Here is a 15,163-nt window from a genome sequence, read left to right on the forward strand (position 1 = left end):
CTACTCCCGTAAAGATTTACACCCTCGGAAACCCTGTACAGGGTCGCTATGAGTCGGTTCCGACTCCACGGCACATAACAACAACAACAACTTCCTACAGATATAGTCAATTTGATTCTTACGTATGCCATCTGGTGAGGTACATGTGTACAATGGCATTTTATGTTGTTTTAAAATGGTATTTGCAATGAATAAGTCATTGTTGTTGCTGTCAAGTGCTGCCGAGTTGGTTTGGCCCATAGCGACCCTGTATAGGGTTTGCAGTTCAAACGGCTTTGCAGTCTGGCACATTAACCCACAGTGCCACACCAGGACTCCATTAGTCTTGAAAAATTCAATTATATGATCTCCAGCATCATTTCTATCACCCAACTACTGGCCCTTCCTCTTTGCTTCCAACCTTACCTTTGCATCCCAATCAACAGTAATTATCACTAACTCTTAATTGCATGTTTGATCACTTTCAGACTGAAGAAGTTGGTAGAATTCTTCAGTTTCATCATCACTGGCTTTAGTGGTTGGTGCATAAACTTTAATAGTCATCATATTAACTGGTCTTCCTTGTAGACATATGTATGGGTAGTATCCTATCACAGACAGTATTGTACTTCAAAATAGATCTTGAAATGTTCTTTTTGATGATTAATGTGATGACGTTCCTCTTCAGTTTTTCATTCCTGACATAGTAAACCATATGATTTTCCAATTCAAAATAGCCAATACCATTCCATTTTAGCTCACTAATGCCTAGGATATCGTTCTGTATGTGTTCCATTTCATTTTTGACAATTTCCAATTTCCCTAATTTTATACTTCATACATCATTCCATGTTCCAGTAACTAATGTGTGTTTGCAGCTGTTTCTCTTCATTTTGAATTGTGCCCAATCAACAAATGAAGGTCCCAAAGTCTTTACTCCATTCACGTCATCACAGTCAGTTCTACTTTGAGGAGTCAGTTCTTCCCCAGTCATATTGTGAGTGCCTCCTAACCTGAAGGCCTCAGCTTCGGGTACTATATCTGACAATATCATGGTGATATTCATCATGTTTCAATATTCAATATTCTGGTGCTATCTGACAGTGTTCCATAATGCTATTCATCAGATTTTCAGTGGCTAAACATTCAGAATTAGTCCGCCTTTCCTTCCTAGTTTGTTTTAATCTGGAAGCTCATATGAAACCTTCCACCATGGGTGGTGACCCTGCTGGTATTTAAAATGTCAGTGGCATAGCTTCCAGCATCACAGCAACACACACGTCGCCACAACCTGACAAACTGACAGTTGAGTGGTGGATGTATGGGTGTAGTATAAATGCTGGTTCTGATTCATAGTGACCGCTACAGGGTTTCCAGGAGTGACTGGTGGGTTTGAACCACTGACCTTGTGCTTATCAGCAATCCAGTGCTTTTCCTACAGTGCAAAGGCCTAGATTTAGAAAAACAAAAGACAAGAACATGCTCAGCATTTCTCAAGCTGAAATAACTGAAGAAAAATTTAAGTGCCGGATTGCAATATTGAAGAATTCCATGGAAACAATATTGAATGATTCAGAAAGAATCAAAAGAAGATAGAAGGTATGCACAGTCATGGTACCAAATAGAAATGATCTGTGTTCAACCATTTCAAGAGGTAGCATATGATCAAGAACTGATGGTACTAAAGGAAAAAGTCCAAGCTACACTGAAGGCATTGGCAAAAAGCAAAGCTCCAGGAATTGAAGGAATACAAATTAAAATCTTTCAACAAACTGATGAAGCACTGGAGCCACTCACTTAATCTATGCTAAGAAATTCAGAAGGTAGATACCTGGCCAACTGACTGGAAGAGATCCACGTTGTTCCCATTATAAAGAGAGGTGACTCAACAGAATGTGAAAAAAAAATAAGACAATAGCATTAATTCTACATGCGAGTAAAATTTTGCTGGAGATCATTTGAAAATGGCTGCGAACAGTACATCAACAGAAAACTGCCACAGAAACTCAGACTAGATTCAGAAGAGGACATGGAACTAGGGATATATTGGCTTACATCAGATGTATCTTGACTAGAGGCAGAGAATACCAGGAAGATGTTTACTTTGCTTTATTGACCATAAAAAGGCTTTTGACTGTGTGGATCATGACAAGAAATGGATAACATTGTGAAGAATGGGTATTCCAGAACAATTAATTGTGCTCATGAGGAACCTGTACGTTGGCCAGGAGAGTGTTGTTCAAGCAGAACAAGGGGACACTAAATGGTTTAAAATCAGGAAAGGTTTTCTATACCAGAGTTATATTCTTTCAACATACTTATTCAATCTGCATTTCGTCAACTGGATTATGTAAAGAAAAAATTGGCATCAGGATTGGAAGAAGACTCATTAACAACCTGTGATATGTACATGGCACAATCTTGCTTGCTGGAAGCTAAAATGACGTAAAATACTGATGAAGATCAAAGACTACAACCTTCAGTACAGATTAGATTGCACCTAAATGTAAAGAAAACAAAAATCCTTACAACTGGGCCAATAAATAACATCATGATAAATGAGAAATGATTGAAATTGTCAAAGATTTCATTTTGCTTGGATCCACCATCAACACTCATAGAAGTAGCAGTCAAGAAATTAAATGATGTATTGCATTAGGCAAATCTGCTGCAAAAGACCTCTTGAAAGTGTTCAAGAGCAAAGATATCAGTCTGAGGACTAAGGTGCGTCTGACCCAAGCCATGGCATTTTCAATAGCTTCATATGCATGTGACAGTGGGACAATGAATAAAGAAGATGGGAGAAGAATTGATGCATTTGAGTTATAGTGTTGGAGAAGAATATTGAAAGTACCATGGACTTCTAAAACAAACAAATCTGTGTTGGAAGAAGTATAACCAGAATGCTCCTTAGAAACCAGGATGATGAGAGTTTGTTTCTCGTACTTAGAACATATCAGGAGGGATCAGTCCCTGGAGAAGGACATTATGCTTGATAAAGTTGAGAGTCAGAGAAAAAGAAGACCTCCCAACAAGATGGATTGGCACAATGGCAGCAACAATGGGCTCAAGCATAACAACAATAGTGAGGGTGGCGCAGGACCAGAAAGTGTTTCATTCTGTTGTGCATAGGGTCATTGAGAGTGGGAACCAACGCTATGGCAATTGACAACAACAACATACATCTTTGCATATAAAAGACTCTGACAACTCCTGTCATAAAGAAGCTCTCAATTTAGTTAACCATGGAATGTAATCCAGGATTCTCAGGACACACTCCAGGCAACATTTCTACTCAAGAGCTACCTGGTTGCCATGCTAGTGCTGTTCCTGAAAGTAGCAAATAGCAGGAAGGTTTCTAAATGGTTCCTAGGAGGAATTTTCCAGAAGCTAAGCTGCTCTGGGAATCCAGGCAAATCTAGGATTTAAAATTTTAAAACATGAGTAAACTCTACAAATAGAAGCTGAACCATTCATTAGCTGATGTATGGACTTTACTCAGCATGTTGTTGTTGTTGTTGTTGTTGGCACAATAAATACCTGTTCAATAAATGGATGGAGAGAAACTATCTGGGATACTAACACCATAGCTAGAGGTCTTGGCATTTTATAGAAAGGATAATTGTATGCTTAACCCTAAAATCCAAATGGGAGTGGGAGATGTTTAAGCCCTGCTAGCCAATATGTGGATATTTTAACTAGACAATGAAGACTGTGACTTAATAAACTGTCAGGGTTCAAAGGATCTTGCCCAATAAACAGATTTAAAGAAGTACCGTGGGAACAGTCTGAGGGCAAGTAAATACTGTCTTCACTTGTTGGTTTTGTGATAAACGTTTTGTCAATTGCTATTTATTCTGGGTTTTAACATTAACTTTCTTTTAATCAAATCCAATGGTTTCTTTTATTTTTCTTCCCAGTCTTCCTTGATGTTTTGGTATCTTAAAAAAAAAAAAAAAAAAAAAAAATTGTTTTGGTACAGTGTTCAATAGCTTTTTGACAGTATTCAATAGCTCCCTCAGCCTTATTTCTGTGCTCTCTGCCCTTATTTCTGTGACCTGCACTTGCAATTCATTTTCGTCTCAACCAATATTTATCGATCATCTGTGATGTGCCAGACGCTGGGCTATCATCATTCGTTTATTAACTCATTCATCAACATTAATTGAGTTCCTTCTGGGTATCGGGCACTGTGCCAGTGACCAGGATACAAATATGATGAACAAGATACAGCCCCTGATCTAAGAAGCTCCACAATCCAAATAAGGAGACACCTAACAACATTATGGAATGACAAGGCTATGATGAAGTATGAACTCAAGATGTGGCCCTCAGTGAAAGAATTACTTACCTCTCTATGGAGGAAGGGCTACGCTTCATAATACAATGTCTGGCACATGCTGAATCTTCAATACATATTTGTCGAAACAAAACAAAACATCTTCTGAACCGAGAGAATAGCACAAATGTGGATCATCAGGGAGCCCTGACTGGCTAAAAAATAGTTTTCAACTCGGTGGGTTGGGTATCAAATTCTCTGGGGGCGCACAAGGCGATGCTGATGGGGATGATGTTGATCTGAAAAAAAGGTATTTTTCTCCCTACTATTATTTAATTTATAAATTTTATTCACATGCATATTTTAAACCACATTACATAAAGTATTAGTTTGCTGATTCAATTTTATACATTTAAAGACCAAAAATGAGAATAAAATTATTGTTTTCTTAATACAAATTACAGAAATTAAAGCTCAAAATAGGAAAGATGATAGGTAAATATAGAAAATACAGAGATTTGCAGTAAAAATAATTTTCCTTTTGAGGGTGGTGGTGCAATTTTTACATTTTACAAAGAGAGGAGTAGAATACTGTGTTATGAAGGACTATGAAAGTTAAGGTTTATCAACCCTTGCCAGAATCAAAACCACCTGGACAGATTGCTGTATAAAGTAAGTTCTTGGACTCTACATTGTAATACATGCTTAAATTTGAGTATCTTTGCAAGTCATTTTGGGAGTCCCTAGGGTCCCAACAAGGAGTCCTTTAAAGATTTATATTCTCAGAAACCCTATGGAGCAGTTCTACTCTAAGGTCATTATGAGTAGGAGTAGACTGAATGGCAGTGGGTTGGGGTTGCAAATGGCTAAACCCTAAACTATCTAATCCCAAAGTTAGCAGTTCAAAACTACCCAGAGGCACTACAGAAAAAAGTCCTAGCTATCTGCTTCTGAAAGATCAGAGCCTTGAAAATCCTCTGAAGTTCAAATCATAGGGCCACTATGAATCAAAATAAACTCGATGACAAGTTATGGGGTTGGGGATTTTGCAGGCCATTTGCAGCCACAGGAGGTTTTCAAGAAGGGAAGTGATTTGATCAGGTGGGAACTATTTAAGTAGGTTCCTGGGGTGGAACAAGATTGGAAAATAGGAGCTCATTGTGCAAGACACAACTATAGGGTCCTGATTCCTCTATGCTGATGATCTCTGTTCCTGTTATTACTGCTACATAACAAATTACTGTCATGCTCATCAGCTTAGAACAATGGGTTCAGCTGGGCAATTCTTGCTTTAGGTCTCCAATGGTGTTGTAGTCAGATGTTGATGAGGGCTTTTGTCTTCTCACCTGGGCTGGATATCCAAGATGTTTCACTCAAGAGACTAGAAGATGATGCTGGTTGTTACCTGCTACACACATCTTATCCAGCAGAGTAGTCCCAGGGAAGTCAGACTTCCTGCAAGGCATATCTGGCTTTGCTCCAAGATAACCCAGCAGAAGCTACATGGTCTTTTCTGACCTAGCCTCAGAAGTCACGCAGCATCACTTCCACAGCCCTTTATTGATCCAAGCAGTCACATCCACCCAGATTCAATGGGGGTGGGGGTTGGAATTAGACATCACCTCTTGATGGGGGAGCACAAAGTCACAATGTAGACGAGTATGTGGAATGAGAGCGATTGTTGCGATTGTTTTTTGAAAATACAGTCTGAAACAACTCCCATCCTGACCTCTTATATCCTTTCCTGTTTTATATAAACAACTGTCTGCAAGATAGCATCACTTGGAAGGTTACTGTCAGCTCACACTCAAAGCTAAAACAAAATTTATCACAATAACCCTTCATCCCAATAATTATTTATCCTTGATTTTCAGGGACTGAAAATGATCTGCTATACAATCCTATCTTTTCTTCCTGTAAATTGGCTCTTACATTCTGTTTACTCCCTGCCATCACCTAGTCTAGCCTTGCTCACCTCTTGGTTCCCCAACTGGTCTTCTTGCCTCCATCCTCTCCTTTGTTGTTGTTATTAGGTGCCATTGAGTCAGTACCGACTCATAGCGACCCTACATACAACAGAACAAAACATTGCCCAGTCCTGTACCAATTTCACAATCATTGCTACACTTGAGCCCATTGCTGCTACCACTGTGCCAATCCATTCATTGAGGGTCTTCCTATCTTTCTCTGACCCTCCACGTTACCAAATATGATATCCTTCTCCAGGGACTGGTCCCTACTGGTAACATGTCCTAGGTATGACAGACAAAGTATGACCATCTTGGCTTTCAAGGAGTATTCTGGCTATACTTCTTCCAACATAGATTCATTTATTTTTTGGCAGTCCATGGTACTTTCAATATTCTCCTCCAACCATAACTATAATGCATCAATTCTGCTATAGTCTTTCTTATCCACTGTCCATCTTTCATATGCATATGAGGTTATTGAAAATACCATGGTTTGAGTCAGGCACACCTTAATCCTCAAACTGATAGCCTTGCTCTTGAACACTTTAAAGAGGTCTTATGCAGCAGATTTGCCTAATGCAATATGTCATTTCATTTCTTGACTGCTGCTTCTATGAATGTTGATGGTTGATCTGAGCAAAATGAGCTCTTAACAACTTCAATCTTTTCTCCATTTATATGAATGCTGTTTATTGGTCCAGTGGTGAGGGTATTTGTCTTCTTTATGTTGAGGTGCAAACCATACAGATTGTTGTGGTCTTTGATGTTCATCAGTAAGCATTTTAAATCCTCTTCCCTTTCAGCAAGCAGAGTTGTATATCCTGCATATCTCAGGCTGTTAATGAGTCTCCCTCCAATCCTGATGCCACGTTTTTCTTCATATAATCCATTTTCTCAGATTGCTTGATCAGCATATAGATTGAATAAGTATGGTGAAAGAATACAACCTGACACACACCTTTCCTAATTTTAAACCTTTTGGTGTTCCCTTGTTCTCTTCGAACAGTGGTCTATATAGAGGTTCCTCATGAGCACAATTAAGTGTTCCAGAAATACTCATTCTCTACAATATTGTCCATAGCTTGTCATGATCCACACAATTGAAAGCCTTTGCGAAGCCATTAAAGCAAAGGTAATCATCTTTCTAGTATTCTCTGCTTTCAGTCAAGATCCATCTTATGTCAGCAATGATATCCTTCATTCCATGTCCTTGTCTGAATCTGGCTTGAAATTCTAGCAGTTCTCTGTTGATGTAAATTTGAGCTGTTTTAAAATTTTCTATAGCAAAATTTTACTTGCATGTGATATTAATGATATTGTCTGATGATTTCCTCATTCAGTTGGGTTGCCTCTCTTTGGAATGGCACAAATATGGATCTCTTCCAGTAAGTTGGTCAGGTAGCTGTCTTGGCATAGATGAGAACCTGCAGTGCTGCATAAGTCTGTTGAAAGATTTCAATTTGTATTCCATTAATTCCTGATGCCTTTTTCTTTACCAATGCCTTCAATACATCTTGGACTTCTTCCTTCGGTATCATTGGCTCTTGATCATATGCTACCTCTTGAAATGGTTGAACATCAATCATTTCTTTTTGGTACAGTGATTCTGTATATTTCTTCCATCTTCTTTTGATGCTTTCTGCATCATTTAATATTTTGTCCATAAAATCCTTCAAGATTGCAAGTCGAGGCTTGAATTTCTTCTTCAGTTCCCTCATCTTGAGAAATGCTGAGCGTGTCTTCCCTTTTGATTCCCTAGCTCCAGGTCTTTGCACATTTTGTTGTAATCTTTGACTTTGTCTTCTGAAAATTTCTGTTTATTTCTTTTACTTCCTCATTTCTTCCATTTACTTTAGCATTTTTACGTTGGAGAGTAAGTTTCAGAGTCTTTTCTGACATCCATTTGGTCCTTCTTTCTTGTCTTCTTAATAACTTTTTGCTTTCTTCTTGTATGATTTTTTTGTTGTTGTTGTTATTTTTAAGTTTTTATTGTGAATTGAGTGAAAGTTTACAGGGCAGATCATCAGTTTTACATTTTAAAAAATCATGTAATTTGTTTCATTACAATGATTATAATCCCTTTTATGTACCATCAATTAGCAGTATTTCTCTCTATTCATTTTAGCTATTTTTTTTTTTTTAATACTCAGACATATATAATAATATAAACCACCAAAGGGCACATTCTACAAGTCTGTCTCCTGGCTGCCAGCTCTCAGTCCCTCTCTTTCCATGAATCTAGAGTTTTCAGCTACTCCTTCTCTCCATGTTCTCATCTCTGCCTCTACCTGTGGTGTTGCTGCTTCTCTGGGTATGGTCCTGTATTCCGCTTGTGCTCTTCTCCCTTGATGGTCCTAGGGTCCTCTGTTTCTGGATTGTAAGATTAATGACTCCCTCATTTTTGTTACAAAACTTCTACCTTTACAATTGTGACAGTCACAATTAGTCATGATAACAATTACTCTCTGTTGAATCATAAGAATCTTATCCCCATTTCTTTTCACCAGACTCATCTAGACAAGATGAAAACTATTCAGTGTGGACTCTTATCTTTCTCCACACACTTTTAAACTATACTCCCTCTTGAAAATTTGTAGGCCAGACACTTCGTGCCTTTATCACCCTCTCATTTTAGGTAGCCAATGTCTAAGTTGTCCGCCCTATCTACTCTGTGTACTGAGGGGATAGAATTGATACTTGATGTCAAGACTCCTTCCCTCTCTGTTGGTATTTTGAGCTACTACACCCATGAGAATAGGTCAAGTTCATCAAATTGTGGCAATTTACCCTCGTTTCCTGTACAAAAATTATTATTTTATCTTCCTCTAGTTGAGTTCTGATTATCAAGCCATTGAAGCTAGGTCAGATGGGTACTATCTGCAACTTTGGGTGTTCTTGTGCATCTCCCCTCCCTTCATGTTCAGCTGGATGCTTCACTCTCAGTTCTAGCCCTTCATGGCTATGTCCCTGTCCATGAGCTCAGGTGTCCCCAGGTCTCACCACATTTTGTACCAACCAGCCGTTCCTCTTCTCTCTCTCTCATCTCCAGGTTAATGGGAGTTTATGGAACGTGGTTGAACTTAGCCCATTCTTCATTGCTGCCTTTCCCCCTGTATGATGTTCTTGATGTTATCCTACAACTCTCTGGTCTTTGGACTTTAGTGTCTAATGCATCAAATCTGTTCTTCAGATGATCTCTAAATTCAGATGGGATATAGTCAAGGTAATATTTTGGCTCTCATGGATTTGCTTTTAATTCTATATCACTTTCTTCATTGGGATTTATCCTCTGATTGTTTCATGTACATTCTTTTGCCTCACCTCAACCCTAGCTAGGCTATAAGTTACTTGAGAGAAGGAATGGAAGCATGCGTTTTTCCTACGATGCTTAGCACAAGGCTAAGCATGAACATATTTATTGTTGGAACTCAATAGATTAGTTAAACAGAGTCTCTGGTTAAGGTAGAGATTGCCCACTGTATAATGTTTTTTTAATTTCCATTACTATAGTAGAATGCTATAGCAGAAAGATTTAGGGAACCATCACTTCAATATTATTATTATTGTTGAGAAAGACAGACTAAAGCTGAAAGCATTGCTCAGAGCTCAGGGTACTTGCTGGGTCCAGAGTAGGTACAGAGTCTGGAAGCCCATGCAGCTCCAAGGTGAGCTGTAGCTTGAGGGACACTCCTTTGTCCCCACTCACAAAGCAAAGCTGGGAATCCTCCTTGGTCTACAGGGTGCTATGTACATTTAACTAATTAGTGGCTATAAAGTGCTGCTCAAATGCCAATTATAAGTATGGCAAGCAATTATTATTGCCTGGAGAGGCGGCGTTGCAGCCATGTGCAGGGAGGGAAATGAATTATAGCTTGTTTTCTTGGAGGCTTGTGGAAGCAGGAGCTGTTTTCCTATCTTCAGAGGATCAAAACCTGCATATAGCTTTTAAATATCCAAGACATACATAGGCAGGAATCCTCCACATGACAGCCTTTCTCTTTTTAGATTCTTTTCTACTTTGGAGAGAAGGAAAAACAATTCCAAAGTACACTGCCAGAAGCCACCATGCAGCAGCTTTGGTGTGTGGTTGGACTTCCCTGGTCCTAGGGGTTCCTGGGGGAACTTCACTTGGGGGAATTTCTAACAACTGAAAATGTCTGAAGTTTAACAGCATCCACAATCATAATAATACATTAAAAATAAAGTCCTTTGGGGCACTGTAAGTGAAATATCTACATGGTTTTTATATTTGGATCTGTGTTTCTCCCACTGGGAATGCTGAACAGAATTCAATTTCCATGTTGATTTTCATTCTCTTTTCACATAAGAAACATAAAGCAATTTTATATCATGTGAGCTTTCCCCTGAAGGTTTGCAGACTTGAATAATGTAAATAGAAAGGTACACAGTGCAGGAGAAATGAAGGGGACAAACATGTGGTGACAACTTAAGCAATGCATTTATATGGCAAGAAATGAATTTGTATGTTATATCCTTTGTTTTTAAATTGTGGTATATATGTATACACGGAGTCCTGGTGTGGCACTATAGGATAAGCACTGGACTGCGAACCACAAGATTGGAAGTTCAAACCCACCAGCCACTCCTTGGAAACCCTATACAGGATCACTATGAGTTGGTACCAACTTGACACACTTAACAACATCATCTGTGTATACATATGTACATATATATTGTGCACACACATACATGAAGGAGCTTCAAAATAACGTGTGGAAAATTCCATTATCTTTTCATTCCATTAAAAAAAAATGTTGATGCCCCCTTGTGTATGAATGTATGTGTATGTATTACATATATATAGATAGAGAGAGAGAGTGTGTGTTCTGGTGCACTGGATTGTTAATCACAAGGTCAGCTATTCAAATCCACCAGCTGCTCCTCAGAAATCCTATACAGGATTGCTATGAGTTGGAATTGACTCGATGGCACTTAACAACAAGATTACCATACTTAACAATAGCTATATATGTGTGTGTGTGTGTGTGTTGTTGTTGTTAGGTGTCATCGAGTCGGCTCCAACTAAAAGTGACCCTATACACAAAAGAACGCAACACTGCCCAGTCCTGCAGCATCCTCACAATTGTTATGATATTTAAGCCCATTGTTACTGCTACTGTGTCAATCCATCTCACTGGGGGTCTTGCTCTTTTTCATTGATCCTCCACTTTACCAAGCATGACTAGTCCCTGAAAATGTCCAGAGTATGAGAGGCGAAGTCTCTCCATCCTCACTTCTAAGGAGCACTCTGGCTGTAATCTTCCAAGGTAGATTTCTTTATTCTTCTAGGAGTCTACTGTACTTTCATATATATGGAGTCCTTGGGTAGTACAAATAATTATAATTATCTTTCCCCACACACTTTTAAACTATATTCCCTCTTGAAAACTTGTAAGCCAGCTTTCAAGTGCTTGATTTCTAACTAAAAGTTGGCACTTCAAACCCACCCATAGGTGCCTCAGAAGAAAGACCTGGCAATTCACTTCTGAAAGGTCACAGCCTTGAAAATCCTATAGAGCTCAGGTCTACTTTGCATACATGGGTTTACCATGAGTCAGAATCAACTCAATGGCAACTAGTAATACAACAGCAAATATATATGTATATAACAAAACATTTGCTATTTAGTGAACAGTGAACTAGAACAGTGTACACACTAACTACTCTCACAGGTGACAGTTGGTGAGAGACTAAGAACACACCAACATGCAATCATCAACTAAATACAAATACAAACAATCCCCCAATGCCCTGGAGACAACAGACAATTTTAGCTCCAGGAAGAAACATGAGAGAATGACTTAAGCAAATGACTAAAATGCAGAGGCAGAAAATGTTTTTGAGGATGAAAAGGTAATGGAACTAACCGAAAAAAGAATTCAAAAGAATAATGTTTAGGTATATTCAGAGGACTGATAGATCAAGGAAAGCAAGGAGAACACAAAAACTTAGAATTCAGGAAAACACTGAAAGAATAAATAAACAAAATAAATGCAAATTTTGAAACAATGCAAAACCTGCCATTAGAAATCCAGAAGATTAGTACTAAGATCTCAGACATGGACAATACATTGAAAAGGCAAAGGAGTAGATACCAAGCAATGGAAGCCTGAATTAGTGAGCTTGAAGATAAATCTCTCAATTACTAGTATGCTAGCAGAACAATAGTCTAAGGGTTATGTGAGACACCATGAAAAGGAGCAATTTGTAGATGATTGGAATTCCAGGAGGAGACAATAAAAGGCACAGAGAAAATTGTCAAAGCGTTTTGGGAAGAAAACCTCCCTAACAGTATGAAAGATGAGAAGATAAGCATTCAACATCAAGAAGTTGAATAAACCCTCTAAAAAAATCACCCTCTAAAAAAGATATCATAATCGAACTCTCCAAAACCAAAGAGAAGAAAAGAATCCTGAGAGCAGCTCAGGAAAAATGAAAAGTTACCTGCAAAAGATAACCAATAAGGGGGTGGGGGTGGGGGGTCAAAGTGGCAGCGGAGGTGGTGGTGATGGAGGAGGAGAGTGGCGCTCCGGTGTGGCGAGCAGCAATGGGGCTCTGGGCCCCAAGAGTGAAGGAAAACCACCTACTCAGAACGAGAAGAGGAAGGAGAAAGGCATGAAAAGAGGCAATCACTTTGAGCCATATGCCAACCCGACTAAAAGATACAGAGCCTTCATCACAAACATACCTTCTGACGTGAAATGGCAAAGAAAAAGTTGGTGAGGTAACATACATGGAGCTCTTATGGATGTGGAAGGAAAGTCAAGGGGATGTGCTGTTGTTGAATTCAAGATGGAAGTTGTTGTTGTTGTTAGGTGCCATCGAGTCGGTACTGACCCATAGCAACCTTATGCACAGCAGAATGAAATACTGCCTGATCCTGGGCCAACCTCACTACTGTTGCCACGCTTGAGTCCACCAATGCTGCCACTTGGCCAATCCATCTCATTGGGGGTCTTCCTCTTTTTCTCTGGCCCTCCACCTTACCAAACATGATGTCCTTCTCCAGTGACTGGTTCCTCCTGACACTATGTCCAAAGTATGAGAGATGAAGTTTGGCCATCCTGACCTCCAGGGAGCACTCTGGCTACACTTCTAAAATGGATCCATTGGTTCTTTTGGCAGCCCATGGCACTTCCAATATTCTCCTCCAACACCATAACTCAAAAGCATCAATTCTTCTATAGTCTTCCTTATTCACTGTCTAGCTTTCGCATGCATGGTATTCGCAAATACCATGGAAGAGAGCATGAAAAAAGCTGCCGAAGTTCTAAACAAGCACAGTCTGAGTGGAAGACCACTGAAAGTCAAAGAAGATCCTGATGGTGAAGATGCCAGGAGAGCAATGGATAGGACCAGTGGGATGGGTATCGGACCAGGTAGCCCGGGAATGATTAATATCCCACCCAGTATCCTAAATAACCCTAACATCCCAAATGAGATTATCCATGCATTATAGGCTGGAAGACTCGGAAGCACAGTATTTGTAGCAAATCTGGATTATAAAATTGGCTGGGAGAAACTGAAGAAAGTATTTAGTATGTTGAGTGTGGTGGTCTGAGCAGACATTTTTGAAAATAAAGATGGGAAAAGTAGTGAAATAGGCACTGTGACTTTTGAACAGTCCATCAAAGCTGTGCAAGCTGCATCTATGTTTAATGGCCAGCTGCTCTTTGATAGACGGATGCATGTAAAAATGGATGAGAGGGCCTTACCAAAGGGAGACTTTTTCCCTCCTGCGTGTCCTAAGCAGCTACCCCATTGCCTTGGTGGTATTGGCATGGGGTTAGGACTAGGAGGGCAGCCGATTGATGCCAATCACCTGAGCAAAGGCATCAGAGTGGGGAACACTGGACCAGCAGGCATGGAGGGACCCTTTGGTGGTGGCATGGAAAATATGGGCCGATTTAGATCTGGAATCAACACGGGTAGAATAAATGAGATCCTAAGTAATGCATTGAAGAGAGGAGTGATCATGACTAAGTAGGGAGGAGTAGGGAGGAGGTGGACGGGGAGGCAGCATCCCAGGGATCAAGAGGATGGGCCCTGGCATTGATGGTATTGTGTGAGACGGCATGGAGAGCAAGGCCTCTGCGGAGCGCATGGGCTCTGGCATCGAGAGCGTGGGCCCGCTGGGCCTTGACCATATGGCCTCCAGCATAAGCGCATGGGTCTGAGCATGTAGCTCATGGTGGCCCGTAGGCATAGGGGCTGGCCTGGAGTGCATGGGTGCCAACAGCCTGGAGTGCATGGGCTCCACCATGGACCCTGCGCTGGGCGCCAGCATCCAGCGCATGGGCCTGGCCATGGGTGGTGGTGGCAGCGGCTGTGCCAGCTTTGATCATGCCATAGAGATGGACTGTGGCAATTTTGGAGGAAGCTTGGCTAGGTCCTTTGGTGGAGCCCGAGGCCATACCCCTGAAGTGGCCCCAAAGGCCTGCCAGATCTTTGTGAGAAACCTCCCATTTGATTTTACATGGAAAATGCTAAAAGACAAAGTCAACTAATGTAGCCATGTGCTGTACGCAGGCATCAAGATGGAGAACGGAAAGTCCAAGGGGTGCCGTGTGGTCAAGTTTGAGTCACCCGAGGTGGCTGAGCTGGGCTGTGGGATGATGAATGGGATGAAGCTCAGTGGCCGAGAGATTGATGTTCGAATCGATAGAAATGCTTAAGTGGTTGCCTTTTTTAAACATCAAGACCAGGCCTCTTAATTTGTATTTTTTCTTTTTAACAATTTTACTTTGTTGGCTGGATGTATAAAGATGTTTAAAAACTTCAGTTGCTTTCTAGAGTGATTGGAATTACTTTTTTTAATGACTGGGGTTCCATTTGACTGTTTGTATTTGAGATTGCAATGTGCGCAATTTTTTTTTTTTTTTGTAGTTGTGGCATCTTGTTGACACTGAATATG

General features: G+C 40.1%; 1 pseudogene; it reads left to right on the top strand.

Annotated features, from left to right (window-relative positions):
* LOC102814335 overlaps positions 1-14,924 on the top strand; it is a 33,619-nt pseudogene extending 18,695 nt beyond the window's left edge.
* The last annotated feature ends 239 nt before the right edge of the window (positions 14,925-15,163 follow it).

The sequence above is a fragment of the Chrysochloris asiatica genome, unplaced genomic scaffold (genome assembly GCF_000296735.1).
Source record: "Chrysochloris asiatica unplaced genomic scaffold, ChrAsi1.0 scaffold00085, whole genome shotgun sequence".
NCBI classification, from domain to species: Eukaryota; Metazoa; Chordata; class Mammalia; order Afrosoricida; family Chrysochloridae; genus Chrysochloris; species Chrysochloris asiatica.